Here is a 24,239-nt window from a genome sequence, read left to right on the forward strand (position 1 = left end):
TGGCCGGATAGGCGGACATACTGGCGGCCTGCCATGGGGGTCTGGCTCAAGTTCTGAACCTTTAAATTTATGGTATCGCGAATGTTATTAATGTTTTACAACTCTCTGTCAATAAGCGAGACACCTTGACCTTATTAGATATGCTATTAATATTACTATTATTCTGCTTTGCTTGAATATCATATGCATGTAGATTCTTGATCGTAGGACCTATCAAGTTCATGGGGAAGTGGGGGGTCGGTGTTCTCCTCGGCTTCCTTTTTCCATTTGAGGTGCACCGTTCGGGGACGGGGGGGGAGCTATCTCTTCCCCTTCTGGTTGCCTCCGCCATACTGATGCGAGACCAGACTTGGTGCGTCAATCTCAACGCACCTTTTCCTATGTTCTTCACATATTTCTACCTTTTTCCTACCCTGTCTTTCTTCCCTCTTTCCCATTGTTTTTCCCCTACCACACCTGGCTATCCCGTGTCCCGGCGGGTGGGGCGCACGATGTCGCGAGAAACTGTCAAAATTTTAGATTATGGATAAAATAAAACTCTGCTCGTTTAACGTAAAGGGGCTAAATATTCCAGAGAAAAGGAGGCGGATCCTGTTCGATAGTCATAAACAACGGGTCTCTGTGCTATTGCTCCAGGAGACTCACTTCAAAACTGGAGTGATACCGCATTGTGTCACGAAAAATTATCCCAAATGGTATCACAGCTCTAACCCGTATTCCAAATCAAAAGGTGTTTCAATAGCTTTCCACAAATCCTTCATGCCTGAAATTCTAGATTCTTTAATCGACAAAAATGGCAGATATATCTTCCTACTCATCTCATGGGCAACGTATAAACTTGTAATAGCCAATGTTTATTTTCCAAACCAAGGGCAACAGACTTTTGGAGCTGAATGCAAGAGGCGTCTTGGGGAGTTTGCTGGCTCCTCTCCTGTGATACTTGGAGGCGACTTTAACATTCCAATGGACCCTGCGGTGGACGTCTCTTCAGGTAGGTCCTCCTATTCTTCATCTTCTATCAACAAAATTAGATCCCAACTACGCAGCCTGAGACTAGTAGATGTCTGGAGAGTTCTAAATCCTACAGTCAGGGATTATAGCTTCTTCTCGAAAATCCATAACACATACAGCAGAATAGATTACTTCTTTATTTCACATAGGTTACTGGACTTACAGATGGAGGCGGACGTGGGGTCGATACTGTGGTCGGATCATGCACCTATTTATTTATCTCTTTCACTTCATTCCGCCTTGGGATCGGGATTCTCCTGGCGTTTGAATGAAAATCTGCTCCTGGATCCATTATGTAAATCCGAGATTGAACAGACAATCGCGAATTTCGTGGCCGACCATGGTGGGGACACCACGTCTCCCACTATGAGATGGGAGGCTTTGAAATGTGTAGTGAGAGGCGTTCTCATTTCCCACGGCGCCCGGTTGAAAAAAGAGAGAGCGGCGGAAATAATTATCCTAACAGATCAAATCCACCAATTAGAAAATCAGCATAAACGAGATCTCGACGCCAGTACATTTGCTCGGCTTACTTCAGTTAGGCAGAAATTATTGACTATCATAGATCAAAAGTCCAAGTGTCTCAGGGAGAGACTCAGAAGCCGCTTTTACCAACTCGGCAATAAAAGTGGTAAACTTTTAGCCAGAGCCCTTAACAAACACAGCCCTAATACCTACATTCCCTTTATCAAAAACAAAGAAGGGAATAAAGTGTTCAACACTAAAGATATCCTTTCCAACTTTAGTAGATATTACGAATCTCTGTACAATATAGCAGGACATTATAAAGATGCACCTCCACAATTTCTTCATAATAAAATTAAATCATACTTGCAGGAACACAAATTGCCCATATTGCCTGAAGGCGACCTAGCCGACCTCGAAAAGGAATTCTCTACAGAAGAGGTATCCGAAACCATTAGCGCCCTAAAACAAGGGAAAAGCCCGGGCCCGGATGGGTTCTCAGCGGGCTTCTATAAATCATTTACTACATCACTGTGCCCACTGTTTCTGGAGGCCTGCAATTTTGTCTCTTCGGGAGGTTCTTTCCCTGCTCAATCACTCGCCGCCCACATTACAGTGCTTCCCAAACCTGGTAAAGACCTTTCTACATGTAATAATTATCGGCCGATTTCTTTGATAAACGTTGATATTAAAATATACGCTAAAATGTTAGCAAATAGATTATGCCCCCCAGGGCTGCCACTAGGAATTTCAGGGCCCCATACTGGCAAAATTTTCAGGGCCCCTTAAGACTCCGCCCAGGCTCCACCCCAGCCCCGCCTCCACCCCTCGAACTGTCAACAGCCCCACCGCTGTCTCTTGCCAAAACTCCACTTCTCACAAATCACACATTAACAGTTCCCATTACCAGATCAAACACATAGCCAGCAGCTTTTGTTTTGGCCAAAAGGTTTTTTTAAATTTGAGACGACAACAAGGTAGACTCTTTTGGCCGAGCCCTACTCTACTCTAATCTATTAAACATTTGTTAAAATATGCAATACAATTTAGGTGTATTTTTATTTATTTTTCAATTGACCAATAATACCACATACAAGGGACAAATACCACAACACCATGACCAGACACCATATTATCACCACATAGTGACCTATAATACTATCTACAAGGAACAAATACCGCCACACCATGTGCAGACCACATATTACCACCACAGTGACTGAACAATATCACATACAAGGGACAAATACCACCGCAGCATGTCCAGACCACATATTACCATCACATGGTGACCAACTACATACAAGGAACAAATACCAACACAACATGAACAGACCACATATTACCACCACACAGTGACCGAATAATAGCACATACAAGGAACAAATACCGCTACACCATGGCCGGACAACATATTACCACCACATTGTGACTGAATAGTACAATACTGATCATTAATAAAAAAAAAAATACTATCACCATAAGTGCCATTATACACAGGAGATCTGTACTTAGTATGCAGTGTGTGTACAGGTAATACAGTGGTCGCCGATGCCATTATACACAGGAGCTCTTCATATAGTGTCAGTGTACATGTAATACAGCGATCACTAGTGACATTATACACAGGAGCTCTGTATATAGTGTATAGTGTACATGTAATACAGCGATCACTAGTGACATTATACACAGGAGCTCTGTATATAGTGTATAGTGTACAGATAATATAGTGATCACTAGTGACATTATACACAGGAGCTCTGTATATAGGGTACAGTGTACATGTAATACAGCAATCACTAGTGACATTATACAAAGGAGCTCTGTATATAGTGTATAGTGTACAGATAGTATAGTGATCACCAGTGACATTATACACAGGAGCACTGTATACAGTATACAGTGTATGGTGTCAGTGTACAGGTAACATACTCACCAGTGACGTCTCTAGCTAAAGTCCTTCATCTTTGCGTTTCTTTTTAATCCAGCGCAGACCGCTATCACTTCTTTCTGCCAGGACTCGTCTCATCTGCATAAAATAACACAGTTATCTAGAGCACCGCTTCCAGAGCACATTCCCCATTTTTTCCCTTTCTTCTACACTACACATCTGACTACAGACGTTCACCCACCATTAATATATAATTGGTTATTATGCAACCCACCATTCCAAATATAAATTATAATCCGCCACTGTGCCCCCACTATCTGTATATAGCCACTTTCCTCATTTAATATATAAATTAATTAGCACCTGTATTCTTCCAATTTATTACCAGTTACTTTATCCTCAACGAACCCACTATGTACCTCCCGCTCTAACCCTTACCCCAATTCATTATAGTTACATGCCCTTTCTGCCTCAATTCATTGCCACGTCTTCTCTCTCTCCCACCCTCTATTCATTATCAATTGATCTTCCCCACCCTCAAAATTCATTATTTGCTCTCCCCACCTTCAATACATCATTTGCTCTTCCCACCCCCAAGTTCAATTCAATTGCTGTCCACGTCCCTCACACTCACTTCATGTGCAGTCCCCATCACCCCCACTTCATCATTTAGTCCCCTATCATCATTTAGTCCCCTATCCCCCCCGTCACTTCATCTGCAGTCCCCCTTACTTCATCATTTGCAGCCCCCTATCATTTCATCATGTGCAGAACCCCCTCAAACACACTTCATCATCTGCAGTCCCTATCACTCCCACATCATTACCTATCCCCATCCCCCCCACATCATTTGCAATTCCCATCACCCCCACATCATTTGCAGTCCCCATCTCCCACATCATCATTTGCAGTCCCCATCACCCCCACATCATTTGCAGTCCCCATCACCCCCACATCATCATTTGCAGTCCCCCCACATCATTTGCAGTCCCCATCACCCCCCATCATCATCTGCAGTCCCCATCACCCCCACATCGTTTGCAGTCCCCCAACATCATTTGCAGTCCCCATCACCCCCACATCATCATTTGCAGTCTCCATCACCCCCACATCATTTGCAGTTCCCATCACCCCCACATCATTTGCAGTCCCCATCACCCCCACATCATTTGCAGTCCCCATCACCCCCACATCATCATTTGCAGTCCCCCAACATCATTTGCAGTCCCCATCACCCCCACATCATCATTTGCAGTCTCCATCACCCCCACATCATTTGCAGTCCCCATCACCCCCACATCATTTGCAGTCCCCATCACCCCCACATCATCATTTGCAGTCCCCCAACATCATTTGCAGTCCCCATCACCCCCACATCATCATTTGCAGTCCCCCAACATCATTTGCAGTCCCCATCACCCCCACATCATCATTTGCAGTCCCCCAACATCATTTGCAGTCCCCATCACCCCCACATCAACATTTGCAGTCCCCCAACATCATTTGCAGTCCCCATCACCCCCACATCATCATTTGCAGTCTCCATCACCCCCACATCATTTGCAGTCCCCATCACCCCCACATCATCATTTGCAGTCCCCCAACATCATTTGCAGTCCCCAACACCCCCACATCATCATTTGCAGTCCCCCAACATCATTTGCAGTCCCCATCACCCCCACATCATCATTTGCAGTCTCCATCACCCCACATCATTTGCAGTTCCCATCACCCCCACATCATTTGCAGTTCCCATCACCCCCACATCATTTGCAGTCCCCATCACCCCCACATCATTTGCAGTCCCCCTCACCCCCACATCATCATTTGCAGTCCCCCAACATCATTTGCAGTCCCCATCACCCCCACATCATCATTTGCAGTCTCCATCACCCCCACATCATTTGCAGTCCCCATCACCCCCACATCATTTGCAGTCCCCATCACCCCCACATCATCATTTGCAGTCCCCCAACATCATTTGCAGTCCCCATCACCCCCACATCATCATTTGCAGTCCCCCAACATCATTTGCAGTCCCCATCACCCCCACATCATCATTTGCAGTCTCCATCACCCCCACATCATTTGCAGTCTCCATCACCCCCACATCATTTGCAGTTCCCATCACCCCCACATCATTTGCAGTCCCCATCACCCCACATCATCATTTGCAGTCCCCCAACATCATTTGCAGTCCCCATCCCCCACACATCATCATTTGCAGTCCCCATAACCCCCACATCATTTGCAGTCCCCATCACCCCCACATCATTTGCAGTCCCCATCATCCCCACATCATTTGCAGTTCCCATCACCCCCACATCATCATTTGCAGTCCCCCCACATCATTTGCAGTCCCCCCACATCATTTGCAGTCCCCATCACCCCCACATCATCATTTGCAGTCCCCTATCCCCCCTTCACTTCATCTGCAGTCCCCCTTACTTCATTTGCAGCCCCAATCATTTCATGTGTAGTACCCCCTCAAATACACTTTATCATTTGCAGCCCCCTATTATTTCATCATGTACAGTACTCCCTAAAACACACCCCATCATCTGCAGTCTCACTCCCCCCCACCTCACCTCACCTATTAAAAAAACAAAAATGTTTTTTATACTTACCTCAGTCGTTCCCGGGGCGTCTAGTGTTTCCAGCAGTGAAGCAGCAGCTAGACTGTATGTGCTGCTGAGAGGACCTGACAGGAGCCCCTACATTCTAGCACATTCACTACTGAGACGGCTAGAATGTATGGGCTGTAGTCAGGACCTGCAGGGAGCCCATACATTCTAGCCACAGCCGAGCAGGAGCTGTGCAGCCGACTAGGTGAGACGGCCGTGCACAGCTCCAAGAAGGCTCCCGGGCCCCAGCGCCGCAGTGCACAGTATTTTACTACATGATGGGGCCCGATCAGTAGAAGCACAACAGTGGGGCCCCGGATCTGCGGGCCCCTCTGTGTACTGCTGCTGACCGGGCCCCATACAGCAGTAATGGCTGTAATGCCCTGATGGCGGCCCTGATGCCCCCTCTTACCTAAACTAATAAACCAGGACCAGGTAGGCTTCGTTCCAGGGCGAGAGGCGAGAGACAACACAATCAGAACTATCTCTCTACTCGACAGAGCGAGCAGGGAGGGGGACCCCCTGTGTATCATGTCAATTGACGCTGAAAAAGCTTTTGACCGGGTTCACTGGGAATTTATCTTTCAAACCCTGGAAGAAATTGGCTTAAAAGAAAATATGATGCACAGAATTTCTGCTCTATATACCTCTCCTAGTGCCCAGGTCAAGGTCAACGGCAAACTTTCAGACGTGTTTCCGGTCAGGAATGGTACAAGGCAGGGGTGCCCGCTCTCTCCCCTCTTATATATACTAACAATGGAGCATTTGGCTGTGGCATTGAGAAATAACCCCTCAATCAAAGGGATAAAACTGCGTTCCGAAGAACATAAGATAGCACTTTTTGCAGACGATATTCTGCTATACATCACGTCGCCATCTACGAGCCTACCAAACATTATCTCGGAACTGCACAAATTCGGCCTCCTAAGTAATTTTAAAATGAACTCCCACAAATCCGAAATCTTAAACATCTCATTACAACTTCCCTTGGTCGAACAACTAAAGTCCACCTTTCCATTTAAATGGCGCTTTGACTCCATCACTTACTTAGGCGTTAAAATAACCAGCCAGATATCCAAATTGTTTGAGACCAATTTTACAACAGCCCTACAAAAGGTTAATCTAGATTTAGAAAAATGGCATAGGCTCCAGTTGTCTTGGCTAGGCAGGATCAACGCAGTAAAAATGGACCTCTTACCGCGCCTTTTATACCTTTTCCAAACAATACCTCTATACTTGCCAGCTTCCTTTTTTTCTCGCCTTAAACAAATAGTCACCAGGTTTATATGGTCTCATAATCGGGCACGCATTTCCTACACGTTATTAAGCAGATCAAAACTGACAGGCGGTCTAGGCCTCCCGGATCTTGCGACCTATAGTTACGCCTCATTAGGAACATGTATACTAGACCTCTATCACAACATAAATAGTAAAAAATGGGTAAAGCTAGAGAATGATCTGAATGTCTGTGACTCTCAGATTATTCTCTGGTCCGGGGGTGGATCGGGAGCGGGCGCCCACCTACCCTTCCTTACACGAAACATATCGCTTCTCATTAAAAATAGAAACTCAGACCTCAAGATCACAACTCTCCCAGGACCTTTGATCCCAATTTACGACAACCCTGCCTTCCCTGCGGGGCTAAAAAGAGAGATGTATTTAAACAAGAGAAAAGATTCCAAACCCATTCTCCATGACTATCTAAAAGAGAACAGGATAAAATCCCTCCAGGAACTATTTCCAGAGGAGGAAGCACCCTTTGCTGATTGGTTTTTTTATGAACAACTCAAAAGTTTCATTTACGCAATCTCTAAACAAACCAATATTGGCAGACCGCTAACTCCTTTTGAGACGCTTTGCACATCAACATGCCCTCCAGATCATACTGTCTCGCTGCTATATAAAATCTTCCAGGGGGGAAGGGCTCCACTGCAGGGATCACCAGCATTCTTCTCGAAATGGGAAGGTGATCTGGGAAAGCCTTTACTGCCTGAGGATAGAGAAAAAATTCTTCTCTTCACGTTTAGATCGTCATTATACGCGGTATCACAGGAGAGGAGCTACAAGATCTTGGCAAGATGGTATAGATGTCCCTCTATGGTACATGCCGTGTTCCCCACTACTCCTGACACTTGTTGGAGATGCTTAAAGGAGACTGGCTCTTATATGCACATTTGGTGGGATTGCCCCCCCATAAAAGCCTTATGGTTGGCTGTCTTTGAGCTTTATAACAAGATGTCTATCATTCAGATTCAACCTTCTCCATGCATAGCATTACTATCCCTATGTGATTTGTCGATTTCCCGATATAAAAAGAGCATCCTCAGACACTTCCTCACCGCGGTTAGGAACTTGATTCCACGCTTTTGGAAACAGGAAAAATTTCCCTCACGTGCGGAGTTTGTGGCGGAACTCAATGACATCTATAGGATGGAGCAGTTAATAAATCAATCTCTAGGCAATGTAAATAAAACCTATATCACATGGGCCCCCTGGATAGCTTTCAGGGAAACCCCTGACCTGGATCTCTGGATTTCTGAAGCCCGATGTAATACATGACTTGCTCTCGCTTATCATTAGATCATTCATCAGTTTACGTCCTGACAACTGGGACGGGATGATGGCCGCGCCTTTCCCCACCCTGCCCCATTACCCTACCCAATCCTCTCTTCTTCTTTCTACCCCTCTATCTCTTCTCTACTCTAATCTCTTTGTTTGTTTTCCACCCCTTCTTTAGTTTGAATATGCATTGTGATTACTGAATAGTCATAATGAGAATTAATATAGGTTATTATTCACTTCAATTGTTCTTTACTGTCAACATATTATAATATCAATCAGTAGTATTACTTTTTAGAATGTTAAGTGCAAGATACATGATGTTGCTGTAATGCATTTCTTGTCTAACGTGTAATTTTACCTGGTATTTTGCTGATATACTAGAGTGCATCGTTTACTTTTATTCTTCTTGCTTCACTCAATAAACATGATTTAAACAAAAAAATAAAAAATATTTTTTTTTTTCACAAAAATTATCTTTTCGCCCCCAATTTTTTATTTTCCCAATGGTAAGAGAAGAAATTGGAACCAAAAAGTTGTTGTACAATTTGTCCTGAGTACGCTGATACCCCATATGTGGGGGTAAACCACTGTTTGGGCGCATGGGAGAGCTCGGAAGGGAAGGAGCGCCGTTTGACTTTTCAATGCAAAATTCACAGGAATTGAGATGAGACGCCATGTTGCGTTTGGAGAGCCACTGATGTGCCTAAATATTGAAACCCCCCACAAGTGACACCATTTTGGAAAGTAGACCCCCTAAGGAACTTATCTAGATGTGTGGTGAGCACTTTGACCCACCAAGAGCTTCACAGAAGTTTATAATGCAGAGCCGTAAAAATAAAACAAAATTTTTTTCCCACAAATATTATTTTTTAGCCCCCAGTTTTGTATTTTCCCAAGGGTAACAGGAGAAATTGGACCCCAAAATTTGTTGTGCAATTTGTCCTGAGTGCGCTGATACCCCATATGTGGGGGGAACCACCGTTTGGGCGCATGGGAAGGCTCGGAAGGGAAGGAGCGCCATTTGAAATACAGACTTAGATGGAATGGTCTGCAGGCGTCACATTGCGTTTGCAGAGCCCCTAATGTACGTAAACAGTAGAAACCCCCCACAAGTGACCCCATATTGGAAACTAGACCCCCAAAGGAACTTATCTAGGTGTGTTGTGAGAACTTTGAGCCCCCAAGTGTTTCACTACAGTTTATAACGCAGAGCCGTGAAAATTAAAAAATCTTTTTTTTCCCCACAAAACTTATTTTTTAGCCCCCAGTTTTGTATTTTCCCAAGGGTAACAGGAGAAATTGGACCCCAAAAGTTGTTGTCCAATTTGTCCTGAGTACGCTGATACCCCATATGTTGGGGTAAACTCCTGTTTGGGCACACGGGAGAGCTCGGAAGGGAAGGAGCACTGTTTTACTTTTTCAACGCAGAATTGGCTGGAATTGAGATCGGACGCCATGTCGCGTTTGGAGAGCCCCTGATGTGTCTAAACAGTGGAAACCCCCCAATTATAACTGAAACCCTAATCCAAACACACCCCTAACCCTAATTCCAACGGTAACCCTAACCACACCTCTAACCCAGACACACCCCTAATCCCAACCGCAAATGTAATCCAAACCCTAACCCTAACTGTAGCCCCAACCCTAACTGTAGCCTTAACCCTAACTGTAGCCTTAACCCTAACTGTAGCCTTAACCCTAACTGTAGCCTTAACCCTAACTGTAGCCTTAACCCTAGCCCTAACCCTAGCCCTAACCCTAGCCCTAACCCTAGCCCTAACCCTAACCCTAATGGGAAAATGGAAATAAATACATTTTTTAATTTTTTTTTATTTTTCCCTAACTAAGGGGGTAGTGAAGGGGGGTTTGATTTACTTTTATAGCGGGTTTTTAAGCGGATTTTTATGATTGGCAGCCAACACTCACTGAAAGACGCTTTTTATTGCAAAAAATATTTTTTGCGTTACCACATTTTGAGAGCTATAATTTTTCCATATTTGAGTCCACAGAGTCATGTGAGGTCTTGTTTTTTGCGGGACGAGTTGACGTTTTTATTGGTAACACTTTCGGGCACGTGACATTTTTTGGTCGCTTTTTATTCTGATTTTTGTGAGGCAGAATTAGCAAAAACCAGCTATTCATGAATTTCTTTTGGGGGAGGCATTTATACCGTTCCGCGTTTGGTAAAATTGATAAAGCAGTTTTATTCTTCGGGTCAGTACGATTACAGCGACACCTCATTTATATCATTTTTTTTATGTTTTGGCGCTTTTATACGATAAAAACTATTTTATAGAAAAAATAATTATTTTGGCATCGCTTTATTCTGAGGACTATAACTTTTTTATTTTTTCGCTGATGATGCTGTATGGCGGCTCATTTTTTGCCGGACAAGATGACGCTTTCAGCGGTACCATGGTTATTTATATCTGTCTTTTTGATCGCGTGTTATTCCACTTTTTGTTCGGCGGTATGATAATAAAGCGTTGTTTTTTGCCTCGTTTTTTTTTTTTTTCTTACGGTGTTTACTGAAGGGGTTAACTAGTGGGCCAGTTTTATAGGTCGGGTCGTTACAGACGCGGCGATACTAAATATGTGTACTTTTATTGTTTTTTTTTTTTTTTATTTAGATAAAGAAATGTATTTATGGGAATAATATTTTTTTTTTTTTTCACTATTTAGGATTTTTTTTTTTTACACACTTGTAAAAAATTTTTTTAACTTTTTTACTTTGTCCCAGGGGGGGACAATACAGATCGGTGATCTGCCAGTTTGCACAGCACTCTGACAGATCACCGATCTGTCAAACAGCACTGCAGCGTTAGGGTATGTTCACACGTTCAGGATTTCCATCCTTTTTTTTTCAGGACAGTTTTTTTAAAAAACTGCAGCTCTTGGCAGAAAACGCAGGTCCTTTTTTTGTCCGTTTTTGATGCGTTTTTTGATGCGTTTTTTGATCCTTTTTTTACTGTGTGTTTCCTAGGAAGCTTTTTAGGGCTAAAATGGCTGAAAATACCCTAACCCTACCCCTAACCCTACCCCTACCCCTAACCCTACCCCTAACCCTATTCTAACCTTAGTGGAAAAAAAAAAAAAAAAAAATTCTTAATTTTTTTATTGTCCCTACCAATGGGGGTGACAAAGTGGGGGGGGGTGTCATTTACTATTTTTTTATTTTGATCACTGAGATATAACCTATCTCAGTGATCAAAATGCACTTTGGAGCGAATCTGCCGGCCGGCAGATTCGGCGGGCGCACTGCGCATGCGCCCGCCATTTTGCAAGATGGCGGCGCCCAGGGAGAAGACGGCCGGACGGACACCGGGACGCCGGGTAAGTATAAGGGGGGGAGATTAGGGCACGGGGGGGGGCATCGGAGCACTGGGGGGGGGCATCGGAGCACGGGGGGGGGGCATCGGAGCACGGGGGGGCAGCCACACTCCGCCCACGCACTTCCGCCCGCTCCCCCGCACTTCCTGCTGCAGCGGTTCTGCACATCAAATCGCAGTAAAACCCGCAGATATATTTTTGATCTGCGGGTTTTACTGCGATTTTGACCTCACAATGGAGGTCTATGGGTGCAGAACCGCTGCGGTTCAGGAAGAAGAATTGACATGCTCCTTCTTTTTTCCGGGAGCTATTCAGCGCGGCTTTTTTTTTACAATTTCCGGACCATGTGCACAGTGTGTCCTGTTTTCCATAGGGTACAGTGTACTGTACCCTGCATGGAAAACAGCTGCGGAACCGCAGCGGCAAAACCGCCGCGGTTCCGCGGTAAAAAACGCACTGTGTGAACATGGCCTTACCAAGTGCCTGCTCTGAGCAGGCACTTGGTAAGGCACCTCCCTCCCTGCAGGACCCGGATCCGCAGCCATCTTGGATCCGGGACTTTCTGCAGGGAGGAGGTGAGAGACCCCCGGAGCGACGCGATCACATCGCGTTGCTGCGGGGGTCTCAGGGAAGCCCGCAGGGAGCCCCCTCCCTGCGGGAAGCTTCCCTGCACCGCCGGCACATCGCGATCATGTTTGATCGCGGTGTGCCGGGGGTTAATGTGCCGGGGGCGGTCCGTGACCGCTCCTGGCACATAGTGCCGGATGTCAGCTGCGATAAGCAGCTGACACCCGGCCGCGATCGGCCGCGCTCCCCCCGTGAGCGCGGCCGATCGCCTATGACGTACTATTCCGTCCGTGGGAAGTAAAGCCCACCCCACATGGACGGAATAGTACGTCTGATGGCAGAAAGGGGTTAAATGAGAAGGTGTGTCCAAACTTTTGGTCTGTAGTGTGTGTGTGTGTGTGTGTGTGTGTGTGTGTGTGTGTGTGTGTGTGTGTGTGTGTGTGTGTGTGTGTGTGTGTGTGTGTGTGTGTGTGTGTGTATATATATATATATATATATATAATTAGTGTGCATCAGGGTTGGCGCGGTGTGACAGACAGGTAGTGACCACAGGAAAGTTCAAATCAAAATCTCTATTGTTCAGCGTACTCACAAATCAGAAAGCAAAATGGTATCCTCCAGATCGCAGCTGAGAAACAAGACAGTCTGCATCCGAGACCTGTTGCTGTGGGCGACTGCATCGCTTCATACACTGAGGAGTGCCCGGCCTTTTGGCTCCATGCTGCTTCACACAGGTTGAAGCTTTGCAGAGCCACCTGCTCTGCAGTTTTCAAACAAGATTTACACACCCAACCATCTGCTGCAGGGTTTTTAAAGTGGAATCTGCAAGACCCGGCCTGGATGAATCGACCTGCCCCACTACCATCCTGTAGATTGCTCCAAAAATAAAAGCCTGTAAGAATGTGAACTGTAATGACATCAGAAGGGCATTAGGACCCTGCTGCTTTTGCATGTCTGAGCTGGAAGCAGGAGCCCAGGAAATTCTGGGGGCAAGAAGCTGCAGAGGGGTGAAGGGAGGGGAGAAAGGAACTGAAGTGAGGAGTCTGGACTCTGTAAAGACTGTTTGCTGCCAGTGAGGATGTTAACCCCTTCCTCTTGTGAACATGTGGTTCTGCTGTGGAACAAGTGGAATCCCTGCTGTGTGAGCTGGAAAACGACAGACATCTTTCCTATGCAGATTCAGGTGGTCTGCTCCCAGAGAAATTGTGAGTGACTATTAGAGGAGAGACGGTATCCTGACCATCCATAGTGTGAGGGATCCTGCCAAGCCCTGCTGAATTGTTATTCTGGACCATACCCTGAGGCTACAGAACTGTATCTCCCAGGCGTGTGGGCTCAGCATCGGCCGATAAGACCCAGATCCTTGTTTTGTGCTGTGGTTGTTTTGGCACCAAAGGTTTTTGGGAATGGCTGTAGCCAATGCAAATCATAGGCCTGTGTGGGGATCTACCACTGGTTAAAGGGAACCTGTCACCCCGTTTTTTGAGATTGAGCTATAAATACTGTTAAATAGGGCCTGCGCTGTGTGTTCCTATAGTGTATGTAGTGTACCCCGATTCCCCACCTATGCTGAGAAATAACTTACCAAAGTCGACGTTTTCGCCTGTCAATCAGGCTGGTCAGGTCGGGAGGGCGTGTTCACAGCGCTGGTTCTTCCTCAGCTTTACGTTGGTGGCGTAGTGGTGTCCGCATGTTGAGGTGACTAATCCACTGTGGGCACGTGAACAAGCAGCGCGCGATCTGCGCTGTCATCCCTTTCGTCGGTGGGGGCGGCCATCTTCCTGGGGCCGCGCGTGCGCAGATCGAGTGCTCTGCTGCACGGGGCTTCAGGAAAATGGCCGCGGGATGCCGCGCGTGCGCATTAGAGATCGCGGCGGCCATTTTCCCAAAGCCGAGATGCAAACTCAGCTTTGGGAAAATGGCCGCCGCGATCTCTAATGCGCACGCGCGGCATCCCGCGGCCATTTTCCTGAAGCCCCGTGCAGCAGAGCACTCGATCTGCGCACGCGCGACCCCAGGAAGATGGCCGCCCCCACCGACGAAAGGAATGACAGCGCAGATCGCGCGCTGCTTGTTCACGTGCCCACAGTGGATTAGTCACCTCAACATGCGGACACCACTACGCCACCAACGTAAAGCTGAGGAAGAACCAGCGCTGTGAACACGCCCTCCCGACCTGACCAGCCTGATAGGCGAAAACGTCGACTTTGGTAAGTTATTTCTCAGCATAGGTGGGGAATCGGGGTACACTACAGTAACACACAGCGCAGGCCCTATTTAACAGTATTTATAGCTCAATCTCAAAAAACGGGGTGACAGGTTCCCTTTAATATAGATTAAGTATATAAGAATGATTGTTATATTTACATATATATATTCATATTGTCGGTTTTTGATAAGTTTATAGTCCGTGTGCCATTTAAGAGGCTCCCATAAGACCTCTTCATCAGATTTACACCTGCTGCTCAGATAGTTTTAAACACATTGTTTAAAGGGACTCTGTCACCTGAATTTGGAGGCAACAATCTTCAGCCATGGAGGCGGGGTTTTTGGGTGTTTGATTCACCCTTTCCTTACCCGCTGGCTGCATTATTGGATTGAAGTTAATTCTCTGTCCTCCGTAGTACATGCCTGCGCAAGGCAAGATTGGCTTGTGCAGCCGTGTACTACAGAGGACAGAGAATGAACTTCAATCCAATATTGCAGCCAGCATGCAGCCAGCGGGTAAGGAAAGGGTGGATCAAACACCCGAAAACCCCGCCTCCATGGCTGAAGATTGTTCCCTCCAAATTCAGGTGACAGTGTCCCTTTAACTTAGTGGTTATAACACCAAAGAAAAAACAAAACCCCACAATATGTGCCCACCATGCGTTTCGCACAGAAAGCTTCGTCCAGGGGTCAATGTTTGTGTGGTGGGCACCTGGATATCCACACTGTGTGGTAAATATGCATTGGTTTACTTGATTTATATTTATGCATAATGCCAGGGTTTACTATGTGTATTATGTTTATGGTTTGCACAGCATGACACTATGTCTTACTATTGATGGTCCTATTTCATACCTACTGATGTGTCCTGTTTAATCTGATTGATGGTTATTTTTTTTATGAGCACTTGCACTTTATCTTATTTGGGATTTATGCTGTATTTATTTATTTATATTATGTATTTCCCAGGACTATGCAACTAATATTTATTTATTTTACTCACTTAGATAGCGCCATTAGTTCCACAGCGCTTTACAGACATTATCAGCACTGTCCCCATTGGGGCTCACAACCTAAATTCCCTATCAGTATGTCTTTGGAATGTGGGAGGAAACCCACGCAAATACGGGGAGAACATACAAACTCCTTGCAGATGTTGTCCTGGGTGGGATTTGAACTCAGGACCCCAGCGCTGCAAGGCTGCAGTGCTAACCACTTAGTATTAATAACTAATATGTATATACATAATATAGATCCATTGCTATCTATATCCAGGTTTATCCACCTTTTTTCTTGTTCCTGTATCTATTTCTTCCTGCATTTTGTTTATTAAAAAATTTTCTTTGCATATTTTCAAAACATGATTCAATAAAAATATTTTATAGCCCATTTTTTTCAAAAGTCTGTTTCATGTTAGTGTTTGCTTAACTTACTGGTTAGGTAAATTACTTATACACACACATTGGAGACTTTGGGATTGGCACATTGATCTCAGCCCTGGCTGATTGAGTGGAAATAATAGGGGAATCTCAGGCTTTCCTACAATCTTGAATTTCACTTCAACTCCTATTCCAGTAAAGGAAGTGTTGTTATTTCTGTCTGTGTCAGTTTGTGACTCACTGGATCTTTTTCAGTCCTCTGGTCATCACAAGCCCATGCTGGGGTTTTCTTGAATCTGCCTTGGGCAAATAGCTAGCCCAAGACCAAAACTTACTTCTATTTTGCACTGCAATCATAGGCTACGTTCACATTTGCGTCGTGCGATGTTGCGTCGGAGACGCAACGCACAACGCAAACAAAAACGCAACAAAACGCACGCTAAAACGCAGCGTTTTGCGATGCATGCGTCCTTTTTTGCTGAAATTTGGACGCAAAAAAATGCAACTTGCTGCGTTTTCTGCGCCCCACGCTTGTGGCAAAAAAACGCATGCGTCGCAAAACGCAGCACAACGCATGTCCATGCGCCCCCCATGTTAAATATAGGGGCGCATGACGCATGCGTCGCCGCAGCTGCGCCCGACGCAACCGCGCAAAACGCTAATGTGAACGTAGCCTTAGCTGCATCTGTGAAAGCCATGCACTCCAGCGGTCTTAATACGCTTTTATGCGCATCCTGGGGGACACATAGCGTCCCTCGCATATAACACTTGTCGTGTGTGTATTCAAAATTATAGCAGTCCAATATGACTAACCTGATTAATCACTGTTTTTAGTATAAATTATATTATCACATGACAATTTACCGGTTGCTGCAGGTTTTTGAATAATTATTTGAAGAACGGAAGAGCGTTCAAAATAATAGCAGTGTGGAGTTCAATTAGTGAGGTCAATCATTCTGTGAAGAAATAGCTGTGAATCAGGTGGCCCTTATTTAAGGGTGAAGCCAGGACATGTTGTAGATTCATTTCTCCTTGAAAGCCTGAGAAATATGGGTCATTCAAGACATTGTTCAGAAGAACAGCATACTTTGATTAAAAAGTTGATTGGAGAGGGTAAAACTTATAAAGAAGTGCAGACAATGATCAGCTGCTCAGCTAAAATGATTCCAATGCTTTATAATGGAAAGCCAAACTACAGAGACGTGGAAGAAAATGGGAGATGACCATTCTAATGGATGAAAGAACAGCCAGAATGGCAAAGGCTCAGCCAATGATCAGCTCCAGGATGATCACAGACAGTCTCAAGTAACATGTGAGGGCTGTGACAGCAGACGCCCGTATGAAGCTAATCGGTTCACATTGCGTTAACAGCAGTCCGTTGAACACATGCGTTAACGTTAAGTGTCGACATGACATCGCACTAGCGCAGAGAGAGCTAGCAGGTGCTCTAATCTGCGCTAGCAGTGACGGACCCGGAAACGCTGCAGCCCGCGTCCCAGGGTCTGTCACTCAATGACGGCATATCGCTAGCACATGCCCATTGTGGGCGTGCGCTAGCGATGCGTCCGACATATGACTCAATGGCGGCGTTAACGGACTGCGTTAAACTGCGTTAAGCCATGGTGTAACGTAGTCCGTCTAGCGGATGCCTAAAACACAGTATGAACCCAGCCTTAGCAAGAAGTCATCGCAAAGTTCCACTATTAAAAAAAAAAAAAAAAAAAAAAGGCTTGAAAAAGGCTCATTTGAGTCGAAACGTTGCCACAGCATGTGGGTTTGAAATAAAACCACATTTTTTCATCTTTAAACTATGGAGTGCTGCCTGCATTTTGTTCCTATGTCTGGATTGAGGCAGGTCTTGGATGTTTTGTCTGGGAGCCGTGCACCCACTTATAGGTAAAGTGCTGTTTGAATTTTCTATGTTTACATACAGATTTGCACATTACACACACACAGCTCTGCGCAGAACACTTGTAGCACACAGGTACAAAGTTCAGACTTTTTTTTGTACAAATCCATATAGAACAGCACAGACACCAGGCAATCTGAGGAGTACAGATATAGGGTATGTGCACACGATGCGGAAAACGCTGTGCATCCGCAGTGTTTCCGCAGCTGCAGGTCCGCAGCAGTTTCCCATGAGTTTACATTACAATGCAAACCTATGGGAAACAAAAAACGCTGCGCACATGCTGTGGAAAAAACACGCGGAAACGCAGCGGTTTTCATTCCGCAGCATGTCACTTCTTTCTGTGGATTCCGCAGCAGTTTAACAGCTGCTCCTATAGAAAACCGCAGTTGTAAAACCGAAGTGAAGTCCGCAGAAAAACCGCGGTAAATCTGCGATAAATCTGCAGCAAAAATGCAGCGTTTTTGCCCTGCAGATTTATCAAATCCGCTGCGGAAAAATTCGCAGTGGACCATTATACATGTGCACATAGCCTAAGATTTCCCCTAATGACAAGAGTGAAACAGGAATGTGTAATCTTCAACGAAACCAGAAAGGGAACAAACCTTGTACATGTGAGCCATAACTACAGCACATGGATGATAAAACACATACCTTGTGATAGAACTAATGTCTGGCAGGCTCCACAGCAGCTCTCAGCTGAGCTTCCCTCTCTGGACTAGATATCAAACAGTAAACTGCTGAGATATGTCACCTCCCAGTATATGACTGAGGTCATAGCACAACTGTTCACCTGCTCTATAGTTGTAGGTGTCCTTACAGGTCCTGCACCAATATTCTCAGTGATTGTCATTTATACAGCATGTGTATGATCTCCACATGTGGGTAAAAGTACATGTAGGATCTCCACATGTGGGTAAGAGTACATGTAGGATCTCCACGTGTGGGTAAGAGTACATGTAGGATCTCCACGTGTGGGTAAGAGTACATGTAGGATCTCCACATGTGGGTAAGAGTACATGTAGGATCTCCACATGTGGGTAAGAGTACATGTAGGATCTCCACATGTGGGTAAGAGTACATGTAGGATCTCCACATGTGGGTAAGAGTACATGTAGGATCTCCACATGTGGGTAAGAGTACATGTAGGATCTCCACATGTGGGTAAGAGTACATGTAGGATCTCCACATGTGGGTAAGAGTACATGTAGGATCTCCACGTGTGGGTAAGAGTACATGTAGGATCTCCACGTGTGGGTAAGAGTACATGTAGGATCTCCACGTGTGGGTAAGAGTACATGTAGGATCTCAACATGTGGGTAAGAGTACATGTAGGATCTCCACATGTGGGTAAGAGTACATGTAGGATCTCCACAAGTGGGTAAAAGTACATGTAGGATCTGTACATGTGGATAAAAGTACATGTAGGATCTCCACATGTGGGTAAGAGTACATGTAGGATCTGTACATGTGGGTAAGAGTACATGTAGGATCTCCACGTGTGGGTAAGAGTACATGTAGGATCTGTACATGTGGGTAAGAGTACATGTAGGATCTCCACATGTGGGTAAGAGTACATGTAGGATCTGTACATGTGGATAAAAGTACATGTAGGATCTCCACATGTGGGTAAGAGTACATGTAGGATCTGTACATGTGGGTAAGAGTACATGTAGGATCTGTACATGTGGGTAAGAGTACATGTAGGATCTCCACGTGTGGGTAAGAGTACATGTAGGATCTGTACGTGTGGGTAAGAGTACATGTAGGATCTGTACATGTGGGTAAGAGTACATGTAGGATCTCCACGTGTGGGTAAGAGTACATGTAGGATCTGTACATGTGGGTAAGAGTACATGTAGGATCTCCACGTGTGGGTAAGTGTACATGTAGGATCTGTACATGTGGGTAAAAGTACATGTAGGATCTCCACATGTAGGTAAGAGTACATGTAGGATCTGTACATGTGGGTAAGAGTACGTGTAGGATCTCCACGTGTGGATAAGAGAATGTGTAGGATCTGTACATGTAGGATCTCCACATGTGGATAAGAGAACGTGTAGGATCTGTACGTGTAGGATCTCCACGTGTGGATAAGAGAACGTGTAGGATCTGTACATGTAGGATCTCCACGTGTGGATAAGATAACGTGTAGGATCTGTACATGTAGGATCTCCACGTGTGGATAAGATAACGTGTAGGATCTCCACGTGTGAATAAGAGAACGTGTAGGATCTCCACGTGTGGATAGGAGAACGTGTAGGATCTGTACATGTATGATCTCCACGTGTGGATAAGAGAACGTGTAGGATCTCCACGTGTGAATAAGAGAACGTGTAGGATCTGTACATGTATGATCTCCACGTGTGGATAAGAGAACGTGTAGGATCTCCACGTGTGAATAAGAGAACGTGTAGGATCTGTACATGTATGATCTCCACGTGTGGATAAGAGAACGTGTAGGATCTGTACATGTATGATCTCCACGTGTGGATAAGAGAACGTGTAGGATCTGTACATGTATGATCTCCACGTGTGAATAAGAGAACGTGTAGGATCTGTACATGTATGATCTCCACATGTGAATAAGAGAACGTGTAGGATCTGTACATGTATGATCTCCACGTGTGGATAAGAGAACGTGTAGGATCTGTACTTGTAGGATCTCCACGTGTGGATAAGAGAACGTGTAGGATCTGTACTTGTAGGATCTCCACGTGTGGATAAGAGAACGTGTAGGATCTGTACATGTAGGATCTCCACGTGTGGATAAGAGAACGTGTAGGATCTGTACTTGTAGGATCTTCACGTGTGAATAAGAGAACGTGTAGGATCTGTACATGTAGGATCTCCACGTGTGGATAAGAGAACGTGTAGGATCTGTACTTGTAGGATCTCCACGTGTGAATAAGAGAACGTGTAGGATCTCCACTGTGGTTAAGAGAACGTGTAGGATCTTCACATGTAGTTACTATATATTGTGAAGGTGGAAAATGACATGCCTCTTATTCTCTAGTGCTTGTCATACAGTGTACATGGAATAAAAAAATGCCCTAGTTGTGTGCTCCCCTTGCCCATCCACAATTGACATTTTTTTTTGTTTTCCTCCCTTTACAATGATGGGGAAAAAGCTGTCAGCAAACAGCGGGAGTGCAGGGGGAGAAACTGCTGTGGAGTAAGAGGACTCCAAGCTCAGCCTCAACTTTTGATCTCTTTCTTCTTGACAAGTGACACCTCTACAGCCATCAGGTCTCTGCCACTACTTTATGCTGCAATCAGATAGGTCAGCAGAAACCTGGTGACAGAATCTGGTAAGTAAGGGTATGCTTCCTCGGTCAGGATTGCATCAGGATTTGCTCAGGATTTGACACAGGTAAAATCTGCACCAAATCTGCACCTGAGGTCACTGGCAGGTCACCTGCGTTTTTAATGCGTTTTTACATGCGTTTTTCATGCAGATTTGTGTGTTTTTGTAAGATAAATAAAGATATACAAAAAAAAATAATTGTGATGTAATTTCTTGTCCTACCTCTTCATTTACATACTCCCTTGAAGAATATACACACACAGCTAGATACATAAGATACGTTAGATGGATACAATAGATAGATACGATAGATATCTATCATATCTTTCTATCTATCGTATCTATCTATGGATCTATCTATTGTATTTATCTATGGTATCTACCGATATAGCTATCTATAAATATATCCATATATAGATACAGTGGGGCAAAAAAGTATTTAGTCAGTCAGCAATAGTGCAAGTTCCACCACTTAAAAAGATGAGAGGCGTCTGTAATTTACATCATAGGTAGACCTCAACTATGGGAGACAAACTGAGAAAAAAAAATCCAGAAAATCACATTGTCTGTTTTTTTAACATTTTATTTGCATATTATGGTGGAAAATAAGTATTTGCTCAGAAACAAAATTTCATCTCAATACTTTGTAATATATCCTTTGTTGGCAATGACAGAGGTCAAACGTTTTCTGTAAGTCTTCACAAGGTTGCCACACACTGTTGTTGGTATGTTGGCCCATTCCTCCATGCAGATCTCCTCTAGAGCAGTGATGTTTTTGGCTTTTCGCTTGGCAGCACAGACTTTCAACTCCCTCCAAAGGTTTTCTATAGGGTTGAGATCTGGAGACTGGCTAGGCCACTCCAGGACCTTGAAATGCTTCTTACGAAGCCACTCCTTCGTTGCCCTGGCGGTGTGCTTTGGATCATTGTCATGTTGAAAGACCCAGCCACGTTTCATCTTCAATGCCCTTGCTGATGGAAGGAGGTTTGCACTCAAAATCTCACGATACATGGCCCCATTCATTCTTTCATGTACCCGGATCAGTCGTCCTGGCCCCTTTGCAGAGAAACAGCCCCAAAGCATGATGTTTCCACCACCATGCTTTACAGTAGGTATGGTGTTTGATGGATGCAACTCAGTATTCTTTTTCCTCCAAACACGACAAATTGTGTTTCTACCAAACAGTTCCAGTTTGGTTTCATCAGACCATAGGACATTCTCCCAAAACTCCTCTGGATCATCCAAATGCTCTCTAGCAAACTTCAGACGGGCCCGGACATGTACTGGCTTAAGCAGTGGGACACGTCTGGCACTGCAGGATCTGAGTCCATGGTGGCGTAGTGTGTTACTTATGGTAGGCCTTGTTACATTGGTCCCAGCTCTCTGCAGTTCATTCACTAGGTCCCCCCGCGTGGTTCTGGGATTTTTGCTCACCGTTCTTGTGATCATTCTGACCCCACGGGGTGGGATTTTGCGTGGAGCCCCAGATCGAGGGAGATTATCAGTGGTCTTGTATGTCTTCCATTTTCTAATTATTGCTCCCACTGTTGATTTCTTCACTCCAAGCTGGTTGGCTATTGCAGATTCAGTCTTCCCAGCCTGGTGCAGGGCTACAATTTTGTTTCTGGTGTCCTTTGACAGCTCTTTGGTCTTCACCATAGTGGAGTTTGGAGTCAGACTGTTTGAGGGTGTGCACAGTTGTCTTTTTATACTGATAACAAGTTTAAACAGGTGCCATTACTACAGGTAATGAGTGGAGGAAAGAGGAGACTCTTAAAGAAGAAGTTACAGGTCTGTGAGAGCCAGAAATCTTGATTGTTTGTTTCTGACCAAATACTTATTTTCCACCATAATATGCAAATAAAATGATAAAAAAAACAGACAATGATTTTCTGGATTTTTTTTCTCAGTTTGTCTCCCATAGTTGAGGTCTACCTATGATGTAAATTAGAGACGCCTCTCATCTTTTTAAGTGGTGGAACTTGCACTATTGCTGACTGACTAAATACTTTTTTGCCCCACTGTATATCAATAGATATATAATAGATAGATATCTATCTATCTACTGTATCCATCTATCGTATCTATCGATAACTTACATCTGTGTCACAAAAATCCCAAGTCGCTGATTGGTCGCGCCAGCGGCCGCGACTGATCAGCGACGGGCAGTCTGGCCGTGAAATGGCCGATCCCTACTCCCCCTGCAGTCAGTGCCCCTCCATACTCCCCCCTCCCAGTCAGCGCCCGCCGCCCACATAGCGTTTTAGCAGTCCGTTAAACCAACTGCGTTACACCGCAGCATAACGCGGTGTAACACAGTCTGTTAACGCTGCTATTAACACTGTGTGATGAACTTTTTACTATTGATGCTGCCTATTACACTGAGGATACATAAAACAGTCAGCCTTGTATACGTACCCGCTGCAGTCTTTCCACCCAACCTTGACTCCGCTGCTCCTGCCCAGTCTCTGCCGCAGATGAAGAAGAGCTCTAAAAAAATGAAGAAAAAAAAAATTGTCCCATGTGTGGATGTGACAGTGAATATTTACCAATCTGATGAGGCAAGTACTCACCTCACTGACATGCTCGACTTCCGAAGGCCCAGGAAGAAACTCCTCATGAGAAGAAGACATTCTGATGCATGTAGAAAGAAAGAAATGCAAGAAATTAGGACATGTAGGGACAGAAAACAGAAAATAAAGCCATTGGCTAGGATATACTCACATTGTTCAGTGTCTTGTTTTCCTCCAAGATGTAGCCTGTGTCTCGTCTGCTACAGCAGGGGTCCCCAACTCCAGTCCTCAAGGCCCACCAACATGTCATGTTTTCAGGATTTCCTTAGTCTTGCCCAGGTAATAATTGCATCACCTGTGCAATGGAAAGGAAATCCTGAAAACATGACCTGTTGGTGGGCCTTGAGGACTGGAGTTGGGGACCCCTGTGCTACAGTGTCTGCTGAGTAGTGACCTGCAAATGTTCACTACCT

At 45.0% G+C, this 24,239-nt stretch overlaps 1 protein-coding gene across 2 annotated transcripts in view; it reads right to left on the bottom strand.

Moving 5' to 3' along the window:
- The window catches only part of LOC138644966 (acyl-coenzyme A amino acid N-acyltransferase 1-like), a 122,948-nt gene extending 104,220 nt beyond the window's left edge, over nt 1-18,728 (bottom strand). Inside the window, exon 1 of one of the 2 annotated variants that reach the window (XM_069733914.1) lies at nt 18,601-18,728. The gene's annotated coding sequence lies outside the window, so the exon portion shown is untranslated. The remainder of the gene's footprint in view (nt 1-18,600) is intronic. The other variant, XM_069733915.1, reaches the window with a different exon arrangement.
- Between the last annotated feature and the right edge of the window lie 5,511 nt (nt 18,729-24,239).

Source organism: Ranitomeya imitator, chromosome 7 (assembly GCF_032444005.1).
Source record: "Ranitomeya imitator isolate aRanImi1 chromosome 7, aRanImi1.pri, whole genome shotgun sequence".
Classification (NCBI taxonomy): Eukaryota; Metazoa; Chordata; class Amphibia; order Anura; family Dendrobatidae; genus Ranitomeya; species Ranitomeya imitator.